Source organism: Anabrus simplex, chromosome 4, assembly GCF_040414725.1.
Source record: "Anabrus simplex isolate iqAnaSimp1 chromosome 4, ASM4041472v1, whole genome shotgun sequence".
Classification (NCBI taxonomy): Eukaryota; Metazoa; Arthropoda; class Insecta; order Orthoptera; family Tettigoniidae; genus Anabrus; species Anabrus simplex.
In genome coordinates this window covers 386,715,133-386,728,230 of record NC_090268.1, presented here as the reverse complement: position 1 = coordinate 386,728,230, position 13,098 = coordinate 386,715,133, and positions in this window count along the sequence as shown.

Sequence of the window (13,098 nt, the reverse complement as noted above, 5' to 3'; positions counted from 1 at the left end):
AAAGGAAATAAAGTAAAATATAAAAATCAGGGTTCCAAACATGCATTTCCCTGAAACATGACACTAATCTATAAAAATACAACATAGCTCAGTCACAACAAGACTGACATTTACATTTACATTACATTACACTGGGATCGAATTAGCCTAATTCCTTCTATCTAAGCATGCCTATAATTAAAATGAACTTAACTGGTAGCGTCTCAGTTTCTTCATGATTCCAGGCCACAGCGTCCAGCAAATTACGCCATTATTGCACCGAACTGCATGGCGTTATCAAATACTCTGCAAGTCTTTTCTTCTCTCTTCATCATTATGTAATAGTGCTTCGCACACACCATTTAATTGTACCGATACGATGACGACGGTTCGTACAAGTTCTTCGCGAAACCGAACGCATACCGGACACGGTATTTGCACAAACCGTATGCAAATTACGCATACACGGGTACGGAAATATCGACAGTAACTATCGTTTTATTGATATTATCCCGTGTCACCACCGCACTTTGACATACGTGATACCTGATATTATTTATATAGCAAAGGTAATTGCTCTGTTAATATACTATGCAAACTCGTAACTGCAATCTATCACTTGCATTCATGTAATGCATATTTTCATAAAGGAAAACGTTTCAGCTTCACAAATTGACTACTTATATGTTCAAACTGGTCACTAAAAAAAGTTACTTTCCTATACCACTGGCTTAATATCAAAAACACCGACCCGCGCGGTTCACATTTCAAAAGCAGAGTGACTTTCCATTTCCAGAGGCTACTATATACACCAAGCTCCCGGTATTAGTCATATCTTAGGGGATTCCACTGGCGTGATGACGTTACTGCTCACCCACTACTCTGCAAAGCGCTGATTCAATAAAAATATGTTAATTACTTTATTAATTCAAATTAAGTATTGCAACTGTCTACAGGTAGTTCTTTTAATGTTTAACTGGCTTCTATTTCATATTAAAACCGTGGAGTCTAGCTTTATAACAAATTGCCTAATAAAATAAAGAGTAGTGCAGCACTGTAAATTTAGAAGTTGGTAAGACTGACTTAATTTGTTTTGTAAATCCCTTCATTCTGCCATATCACTTCCAGGGCTGTGATTGGTCCTTTTATAATCGGCCGCTCTCAAACACTCTCGTGCATCCCCGATTGACTCATACGGAATACTGTTGCTATGCTTAGATAAGAAGCTATTACTGATGTCACGCGATGACGGAATACTGCATTACGCAACTTATAGGTCGCATCATGACTCCTGCTTGTATTAGATGCACAATGTTAGACCATATTATATAATTAATATTTGGGGCATATATGATATGGCACATTCTCCCCATACCCCGTAAAAAAATATGTGAAAACGTATTTTTTATTTTTATGATTCACTACTATGGCTCCACTTCAGTTATTCTCCCGGATAATAATAGTTCACGTTCAGCTAGCAATCTCTCCTTCTCTTTCCGAGCTTCAAAAAATATTTCCAAAAGAGCTTGAAACTTGCGTTCATTTCCGTCACATTGATGACAAATTTCTGCTGGTAATGGGTCTGTGTCTTCTATATTTGCCATGTTTACTGAAAACATGTTCCTGACTTGCTGCCTAACTTTTGAAACATATATAAAACTCTGCATTTAATTGAAAAATCTGAATATCTGCGTTTAACATGAAAAATGTGAAAATTAATATTCATTATATAAAATACACACTCGTCGAACCTTGTACTCACACTTACTTGTTACCTGCTTACTTACACATACGTTATTTGAAGGGCGCCAGCTGTCACTCAGTACAGCAATAATAGAATGAGACTCTTGACCATCTCTAGGGTGTGGGGTAATAAGCTTACTGTTGACAACATACCATATAAGTTCTGGGAAAGGGAGATTGGCGTTCGGTTTCCCCATTAATTTTGAGGTTAAGATATTTTACTTTCAATGAAATGAAACTATGAATTCGTTTGATAGAACAATATATATTCTTTAAATAATATATCAAAAAATAGTGAGTCTTGTTGCGATAAAACAGATGAGAATATGAAATTATGACATTGCAACTGACAGAAACTAGGCATGAATTTGAATTCTTCTTGACCGGACATTTAACAATTTATACGAAATATTTCCCTCACTGATTCACTTGACTGTACCTTCAACACTTTGAGTGTAATTACGACGTAATCCATTGCTCTGGGGTTTACTGTAGATGTGTCACGCCTAACGTGGTGATACATCCTTGAGACTGCTTCTTCTCCATATCATCTGACTTCTTTGTAAGTCAATATGGTATGACCTCTTGGTAGGTCCAGGGTTGCCCTCTCTGACTCCTTGGTAAGCCTTGCGTCCGCGTCTTCCACTAAGTGACGGACCAACCATTTGGTCTCACTCTCTCAATGACCAATAATGGCTCACTGAGTCTTCACCATCTCTCGTTCACACTGGTTGGCTGACCACTTAAGGCCTCTTGATCTAGTAGACTACTTCACTGTACTGCATCCGTATAAGTAATGACTGACGCTACAATGTGCACCCACCTTATATAGACTTTGGTTGACACAACTACGTAATCTCCAGAAATAACAATGACATACTCCCACCTACGCGACAGATATTACATACAGTGGTGAAATAGCCCCGCGGCGATAGAGTCGATGCGCGCATATCTAAATAAATACAATGACGTAGCCAAGGCGCGGTGATGACTTGGCAGAATCGCCAGTGGTGTCGCAATATAACAACGTCACTTCCAATCTCTGATATATGTAACAATTCTCACTGTACAGGTATTGAGTGTTATACTACACATACGTATATATGTATACATCTAAGTGCAATCTTGCAAGCAACAGGCAATTGCAAAATTGAATAAAACGGATAATTACAATAATAGTACAATATCACAGATAACATAATAATAATACTGACATAATAATAATAATAATAATAATAATAATAATAATAATAATAATAATAATAATAATAATAATAATAATAATATACCGATAAAATAATAAAATAATAAAAATACAGATATCATCTTGTAACGGGATTTGAACCGTTACAATTCGCCTCCCTCATAAATAAATCGAAGAACAAAGAATCGATTGATTTATGAACAAAATTATATATATAACACTGACACAGATAAACACTTTAAATGAGTATACAACAATAATTTTCTTTTTCAACATCCATACATTTTATAAAATATCACAAATGAGAATTTTTCTCGCACATTGCCATCATAGATAACTGTTCAGTGTCCCATTCTCTTTTTCTCTCATACAAATCACAAGAGTATATAGCACTTGATTAAACACATACAAATAATTTTAAATGATTACACTACATTCTTCTCTTTTTTTTAACATATCAAAACTTTTTGTGAAATATCACTTATATGAGAACTTTTCTCGCATATCGTTATCGCAGATAACTGTCCAATGTCCTGTTCTCCGTTTTTTTGTTTGTCACACAGTACATGACAATGTAGCACTTATTCTTCCAATACACCAATACGACACTTGGTTCACACGCATATCGCAGATGTTAGTTTTATTTTGCCAGTTTCTCACAAAATTTAATCATCTTACTCTTATTTCAACAAATCTCACGTGAAATACTTCTTTACATATATAATACTACAAATACCGACAATATCCCCTTCCTGATCTTTATAAGAATATGCTCACTCCCCGATACGGTTCACAATAGTGAAATACCCCTGATACAAAAAAATAACTTCAACATATTTACCGCCTCTCCAGATGATGAAAATGGAACTCTGAGTAGCACTCTGTCACTCAAACTGAATCAATTTTGCCCTTATTAACTTACTTCTCTCAAAAAATCACATCCTACTTGGCAACAACAATTAAAGAATCAATACTATGGCTACAAGATGGTTCAATTATTCCGTAATCCAGCATAATGTTTATTTGTTCTTAGAGTTCACTAGCACATTTAAGTTGACTGGGGTACTTACCTCCCACAAATGATGAATGGTCATGTACTACAAATTTATGTGCATATACGTGTTCTTCCTCACCACTAAATACATCTCGATGCTTACCTAACATCGAGCACAATTACTCCTCCTGTAATTTACTCAAATTACCTCACGTCACTGCCTCATACCGACTATCCCTCGGATACTGGTCGTACAGGCACGTAACACACCCAACAAAACATTTCCTCTCAGTAGGAACAACTTCACTTACCTCTCATATATTTCAAAGAACACACGTCACCAACACACTTACCTCAGACCATCATAATTAACACGTACTTCTTTGCTAGATTACTCCCAGAACAAACACACACTACCTAAATTAAAGTCTATTCTACTTCCATGATTTGCAACCAAGTCAGCCCCCATAATAACCGAATACACAAGTTTTGGTACAACAAGGCGTAGCTGAAACTTACAATTATCTTCAATCGTAATTGGTACTGCTATCATTTTATTTACCCTCTGTGACTTGCTCCCCACCGCTGTTATAATGAAGGTTTGCCTCACAGGAATCTCTGTTATATTCTGACTTTCTTTCAGAATTTCCTCGTAAAGCTTGGAGCTAATACATGACCTTTCACTACCAGAGTCTAATAATACCTTTACTTTTCTTCTCCATATCATAATTTCTATCGTCGGAGTCACTACCTCACTACTTATATCCTCAGTATTATAACTACTTACATCACTTAATAGATCACTCCTTATATCTAGATTAATACTACTATTTCTTACTTTATTATCTATGACTACGTCATCACTTAAAACATTTGACTTATCACTACTTAGGTCACAATCACGTTGTTCTCTTAAATCTACTTTTACTACACAATTATCTACACTACTTACCTGTTTTTGACAACTTTTACCTTCGGACTGTTCACGTGACCTGTTTATGCAGTCCGCTGAGAGTTTAAAGTGCGCTGACTCAATGATGGATCCTGAATAACACTCGTGTTAGGCCTATTTTCATCTCTATGACTCAAATCCCCACGCCTCCCATTGTCGGATTGTCTCGGGTAACTCTGCTGACCTCTATCACTATTAAAATTCCTATTAGCCCTCGTCTGATCATAATTGTTTACTCTCCTCTGATAATTATCTGACCTGTTTCCCGCTCCCTCTACATTTCTACTTTGTGGTCGATTGCCACCTATGCTACTATTCAGAGCCTCAAAACTATCTAACAATACCTCCATTTCTTTGATAGTACTGACTTTCTGCATACACGCAGCTTCCCTAATCCTATCAGAATAATGTTTTAACATGATCCTTACGATATCGACTTCTGAACCAATACTATTAAGATTTTTCCAGATAAGCACGTGTGCCAGAAAGTATTCTGTCATAGACACCCCCTCCTGTTGTCTATATTTACCAAACATAATCCGTTCTCTTTCACGACCCTGGACATTCTCATCCCAAAACTTATTAATAAACTTCTCTTTAAATTCTTCCAAATTAGACATATTATTACGGTACACTTGAAACCAGGTTTTACTTTCACCAATGAAGGAATTCGACAAGATCTCTAATACGTATTCCCATTCGATAATATTATCCCTCAACTTATTTGCAAATCTTTTCTCAACTAATGTTAGAAATTCCATAGGATTAAATTGTTTTCCAGTAAACTTAGGCAAATCTTGGTCCCTATTGTATAAACCACTCGTTACTACTATTTCTCTTGTAATCTGACCTTCTCTCATTTCTTGCCGTAGTACCCTCTGGCAATTCAAAACTTTTTCTTCCGCCACTTTCTCCGCATTCTCTTTCATTATTCTTAATTCTTCCTGTAATTTTTCCTCTTTCTCTGTAACCTTCTGCGACAAAGTTTCTTGTTGATTCTTTAGTTCTCTGACCTGCCCAAGCTCTTTTTCAAACGTTTCTACCTTACTAACACATTCCCTCATATCTTGCCCCACTGCATTATGGATCTTGTCTAGTCTTTTATCTATGATCTCGTGAATTTCTTCCTGATTACTAGAAATCTTATTACTTAACTCTTTGATATTCTCTGTACAAGTTCCCTTGACATGTTCAATTTGAGTATGAAGATCGCTCCGATTCAACTCCATTTCACCTCTAAGGTCAACGCACTCTTTATTTACCTTATTTTCTAACTTAGATATTTGACTAGTTACCTCTACTATCTTAGTATCTATTTTATAATTTAGTGATTCACTTAAAGCATCGATTTTCTCATTGGTCACATTAAAATTTTCTTTATTACTGCCAATTAATTCTTCCATTTGTTTCTTATTATTTTCATTACTAATATCAATCATTTGTTCCATTTTATTACTTAAAGAGTTAATCTGTTTATTACAATTTTCATTATTGGTACTAAAAAATTCTTTCATCTCTTTCATCTCTTTCTTATTATTTTCATTATTAGTACTAATTAATTCTTTTATCTCTTTATTATTTTCACTACTACTACTACTAAAAAATTCTTTCATCTCTTTCTTATTATTTTCACTATTAGTATCAATCTTTTCCTCCATTCTTTTTTGACTCTTTTCACTATTAGTATCAATCTTTTCACTGAGCTTCTTATTTTCATTACTGAGAATTTAGAATATCTTGGTTCATTCCCCCCGCGATTTCCTTTTGGGTTTCAGTATGCTTCTCAATTTCTGCACTTTCCTGAATTTCCTCAGAAGGTTTCATCGTATTCACCTGCTCCCTACTCTGAATTTCACCTTGGATGTCCGCAGAAGCAATGACCTCGTCCTCACATGACTTGTTATTGTCTTCCTTGTCCATCTTTGGTTCACTAGTAATAGTACGCGATCTCAAATTAATTTCCCTCTTCAAATCCCTTGACATATCCCCAAAATACAAATATATATCGCAAAATTATACTCCTGACATTTACCGGTAATACTTCCGTTGGCTTTAATTGTGCATACTCTTCCCAGAATGAACCTATGATATGCTGTCATTCAGACCAAGTTCTGAATTTATTCGAGTCCCACGTTGCGTCGACACATTGTCATTTTCCTAACTGTCTGACTAACTTTTGAAACATATATAAAACTCTGCATTTAATTGAAAAATCTGAATATCTGCGTTTAACATGAAAAATGTGAAAATTAATATTCATTATATAAAATACACACTCGTCGAACCTTGTACTCACACTTACTTGTTACCTGCTTACTTACACATACGTTATTTGAAGGGCGCCAGCTGTCACTCAGTACAGCAATAATAGAATGAGACTCTTGACCATCTCTAGGGTGTGGGGTAATAAGCTTACTGTTGACAACATACCATATAAGTTCTGGGAAAGGGAGATTGGCGTTCGGTTTCCCCATTAATTTTGAGGTTAAGATATTTTACTTTCAATGAAATGAAACTATGAATTCGTTTGATAGAACAATATATATTCTTTAAATAATATATCAAAAAATAGTGAGTCTTGTTGCGATAAAACAGATGAGAATATGAAATTATGACATTGCAACTGACAGAAACTAGGCATGAATTTGAATTCTTCTTGACCGGACATTTAACAATTTATACGAAATATTTCCCTCACTGATTCACTTGACTGTACCTTCAACACTTTGAGTGTAATTACGACGTAATCCATTGCTCTGGGGTTTACTGTAGATGTGTCACGCCTAACGTGGTGATACATCCTTGAGACTGCTTCTTCTCCATATCATCTGACTTCTTTGTAAGTCAATATGGTATGACCTCTTGGTAGGTCCAGGGTTGCCCTCTCTGACTCCTTGGTAAGCCTTGCGTCCGCGTCTTCCACTAAGTGACGGACCAACCATTTGGTCTCACTCTCTCAATGACCAATAATGGCTCACTGAGTCTTCACCATCTCTCGTTCACACTGGTTGGCTGACCACTTAAGGCCTCTTGATCTAGTAGACTACTTCACTGTACTGCATCCGTATAAGTAATGACTGACGCTACAATGTGCACCCACCTTATATAGACTTTGGTTGACACAACTACGTAATCTCCAGAAATAACAATGACATACTCCCACCTACGCGACAGATATTACATACAGTGGTGAAATAGCCCCGCGGCGATAGAGTCGATGGGCGCATATCTAAATAAATACAATGACGTAGCCAAGGCGCGGTGATGACTTGGCAGAATCGCCAGTGGTGTCGCAATATAACAACGTCACTTCCAATCTCTGATATATGTAACAATTCTCACTGTACAGGTATTGAGTGTTATACTACACATACCTATATATGTATACATCTAAGTGCAATCTTGCAAGCAACAGGCAATTGCAAAATTGAATAAAACGGATAATTACAATAATAGTACAATATCACAGATAACATAATAATAATACTGACATAATAATAATAATAATAATAATAATAATAATAATAATAATAATAATAATAATAATAATAATAATAATATACCGATAAAATAATAAAATAATAAAAATACAGATATCATCTTGTAACGGGATTTGAACCGTTACATTACATCCTCTGTAGCTTCTTCTTCGTCTTCTTGATCCACCTCTTCTTCTACTGGGTCATCTTCTTCGTCAATGTCATCATCATCTTCGTCATCTCCTAAGTCATCATCTTCTTGTACTTCATCAATAGCTATAATTCAGTCCTTTTTCTAATGGCTCCAGTATTCCTCATATCGTAATCTGCTACATGTGGATTCAATCCATTCTGTTCTGCTTCCTTGAAATTACAGTACTTAACGTTCTCAGCACCATGGCTTTGGTTTCTTGTATTTCCCTGTATTGCTTGTTGCCATTGATCTCCGTTCTGTCGTTTACTTCTCAACTCCGTCACGTATCTCTGCGACTCAGCATTCCTTTGTTGATAATCAGATCATTGTCTGAAATCATTCCGAAAATCCATATTCCTTCTATTCTCCCATCTATTATAAGGTCGCCGCTGACCTGCATAACCTCTATGCCGATATCTAAATGTTCGTCCATTCCTTCCATATGAATAATTATTTCCTCTATTATCATTCCTATCGTGGGTATATCCTTGTCCTCTCCTATCATCTGGATAATTATTGAAATTCCATTCACCTCTCCGTGATTGCTCATTTTCAACTGGTCTAGCTTGCTGTGATATCGTCTGCGTTCCTGAACTTTGCACTCTACCTCCCTTCCTAATCTTAGGTGGTGGACTTCTATCTTCCGTTAAATCAATCGTATGTAAAGCCTCCGAATGTCTGATCCTTGGTTGATTTTGTGTAGAAGTTAAATCCAACTGACGTAAAGTCAATTCCGCCTCAGTTCTAACATTTGCTGCTATTAGAGTTCTCTGCACTTCCAACGGTAATTGTTTAGATATCGCTACGATCATCTCGGACTCGGAAGGTGGTGTGTCCAAATCTCTGAATTTGATAATTTGGGAAATAAAATAATTAGCAAACCTTGTTGGAATAGTAGTAGGATATTTTCTTGAATAAAGCTCCATACGTAATGACTGCTGTATAGATACATCCCAGAATTTCTTTAAGAATGCTACCTTAAATTCCTCATACGTACTGAATGTATATTGGAATGCCATCATCCATTCTAAAGCCGAATCAGATAAGAATTTGCTGATTGTACATAATCTTCTATCAGCTGGTACCTTCGCATCTGTCATAAAATCTTCCATGTCTCGAAGAAATGCCCTTGGTGTTCTATCATCTAGCCCACTAAATTTACGGGGTTTATCTTCTGAAGATGTACGAAATATGTTGTAAATTTGGCCTCCATTCGTCTCTCTTGGCATAGATGATTTTTCTTCCGGTCTTGGTAAATTTAACAGATCGCTAAGTAGAGCTGGTTCACTAGCTTGACTCGCTTCTCTTTCAATACTATCATTCTGCATTGAACACTTCAGTTTATCCATCTCCTTATTTGTTCTTAGATCAAGTAATTCTATTTTATCCTTCAAATACTGTACTTCCTTTTCCACAGATATCAACTTATTCGTATTCTTCTGCGAAGATTCAGCCCATGCCTCAATATTTGCACCTACTTCTTGTATATTGACTCTAGCATTCTCTCTATCTGCCAAAATCATCTTCTTGATCTCTCCACCCTTGCCTGCAATTTGACCTACAACCTCTTTTCTCAATTCCTTTTCAATCGTCCTCATCTTCGACTCAGTTTCCCGTTGTTTTTCACCTAACTTTGCTTCCAACTGATCCGCATTCTTCCGTTGTACTTCGGCTATCTGGGCACTAATTTCCTCCGTAATATTAGAAAATCTTTCTTCTGTAGCCTCGCTTAAGTGGTCGATCGCGCTTCGATTCTTGCCTATCTCAGTTCGTGCCTCCTCTAAGCTATTTGTCATTTCCTCCAATTGCTTTTCAGTCTGTACGGCTCCATCTGTTATTTTTCCAGTTAACTCCTCAACGGTTTTTCTAATCCGGTCTACCTGTTCCTCATTTCTATTCTCTATATCATTCATACGCTTCTCTAAACGTATCATTCCTTCCTGACAGCACTTTTGAACTGTATCAATCTTTTCCTCCAACTTTACATTCCCCTGTACTATTTCCTCCGTAATCTGCCTCATACGCTCCTGTTCACGTTTCTCATCTTCAACCGCTGCTAACTCCATTGTTTCCAGAATCCCTGTCATGCTTCTGTCTACTTCCGCAGTCACAAAGTCTATTTTCTCCTTAATTTGTTGCATACGCTCCTGTTCACGTTTCTGCGCCTCTTGTTCACGCCGTTCAGCTGCTTGCTCACGCTCCTTCGCCTCTTTCTCCGCCAAGCCCATCTTAGCCAACAGGTCAGCTAAGGTTACTGCCATAATACCAAATCAAATACGACTACGCGGCCTAGAATCACTTCCGAAAGCTTTAAGTGTGTTCCCCAGGTTTTATAAATTAATTTCATCAGTTTCTGCGATTTACGTTACTCAAGGAAAACAAACCATATGGCTTTACAATATGCCATGCGGAAACTACCTACCGAATGTCAATAATGTTTTCATCACGCGCAATCAATATAAAATCCACGCGTATTCAAGTATTAAAAAAAATTAATCCATAGACCCAAATATTTTAAATAAATATAGGCTTTTCCTAATATGGGCTCAAAACTATGCATTAGACAACAATGCCTAACTATATTTGCATATTATCTCCAGCTAAAGGATGATATTTCCAGATACAATGGTCCATACACCTTCAACCTTCAATAACAATGCCGCTATAGTTATCCTTTCCATCCGAGATTGAGGCTATCTCGTGTCCCTAACTGAATCTAAATAACAAAACTACCAACGCACTGGCTATTTAAAATTTGCTATACAAACAAATTATTCAGGCTATGTCTACGATCAATTATATCTGAAGGATATAACAGCATCTGCCTCACGTGAAATCATTTTATTGTTCACGAATTCCAATGGAATCATTCAATATTTGACATGCCTTTCTCATCGGCTAACATGTTCTATGCACGATATCTACCATATAAAAAATATAAATGCCGATATTTTCCCAACGTAATTTAATATATTCAGTAATTACTCATTTTTTCTAAATATATTTTGACTTCTTGTATTCTCATACCAACTAGTAATATTGAACACAGGACCTTAGACTCAACTGTCTACAACGTTAGGTTGCCACTTAATATGACTCCGTCCGGGTATCAAATAAGAATCTCAGACTTCATCATCTATCATTCGCCCATTCGAAATTATCTCTACCTATCTAAATTTATAAATATTAAAGCTCAGGTATCCATTATGGACATTCCCAAAATTTCGAATTCCAAAATCCTATAAAAGCCTATATAACAACTTGCTATGTGTGCGAAGAGCATCATTCTGTTGGCTCCAAATAGGTGCGACGTTTTTCACTATTTGTGATTTCAATTTCCATATAATAGCCTTAACAAATATATAACGTCTGCCTACTTTAAAATTAAATCGCACATTCAGGGTTAACAATACAAATTTAAATAATATACTACTCCGTTCCTGAATAATAATATCCGGACATAGCAATGATAATGGGCGACAACAATGCGCTATCCTGGCTATGGAGCTTACCCAATCAACATGATAATCCGCCCCACGTACGGAAGCCAGAGATAAATATGTGCCGTTCCCGTCTGAAATACAGTCTACCGGCGCCAATCGGAGAGCTGCGTGTACGGTTCTTAAAAAAATTGATCGGGCTAAAATAAATTAAAAATCTCAGGATAAAATAAATACCATGGGTATATGAACGGGAAACAGTATCATATTTCCGAAATAAAATACAAAATAAAGGGGTAAGATGGATTTATTGACTAATAAACATTATTGAAATTCGAGATAAACAAAAAAATTGAAAATAATTAAAATATGGCTCAAATAAATGCCAAAAACTTAATATGTGCCGGGCACATAATTAACATAAATTTACACCAATTTACAAAGGACGGGCAATGTCCCGTTTCAAAATGAAAACATTTACAAAATAAACGCAACGACCTGGGGAAGAAATTCACACTTCGCTTCGACTTACGCAGTTAAATTCATTTTTAACGCATCCTGACGGATATCATTCAAATTATAATTACAGGACATACCGCGACAGAATAAAATTATGCTAAATCCGATCCATAATAAAACTATATGTACATCACTTATCATCAAATCAATATTTCAGGGACCTTAGCTTACATCTACACTGAATTTACTTAACAGACCGTTCTGTTATAAATTGGATGGCATAAAAAGCCTACTTCCCAATAGAATGAGTTTCGGACTCATATTTAAGAACAAATCTTTTTCAACGCTGGCCATGACATAATCAACAACAATCCAAGTAACACAAATTAATACAAAATACACTCTCGGAGAAAACCTGTAATGACATGCAATAAAAAATATCATCTGTGTATTCAATATCTAAAATATAAACAATAAGATACTAGACTCCTTCATATAAAAAGAACACCGAACTCCAGGCTCAGCTATCCGTCTGTTGATCTTTCACTAAGCACGCTGTAATATAAATCACGGAACACTTCTAATGCGCCAGCTATGAAACACCTTACTTCGCCAGAAAAGACTCTAACTAATTGGTTTGGTAAATCTTGCCTGA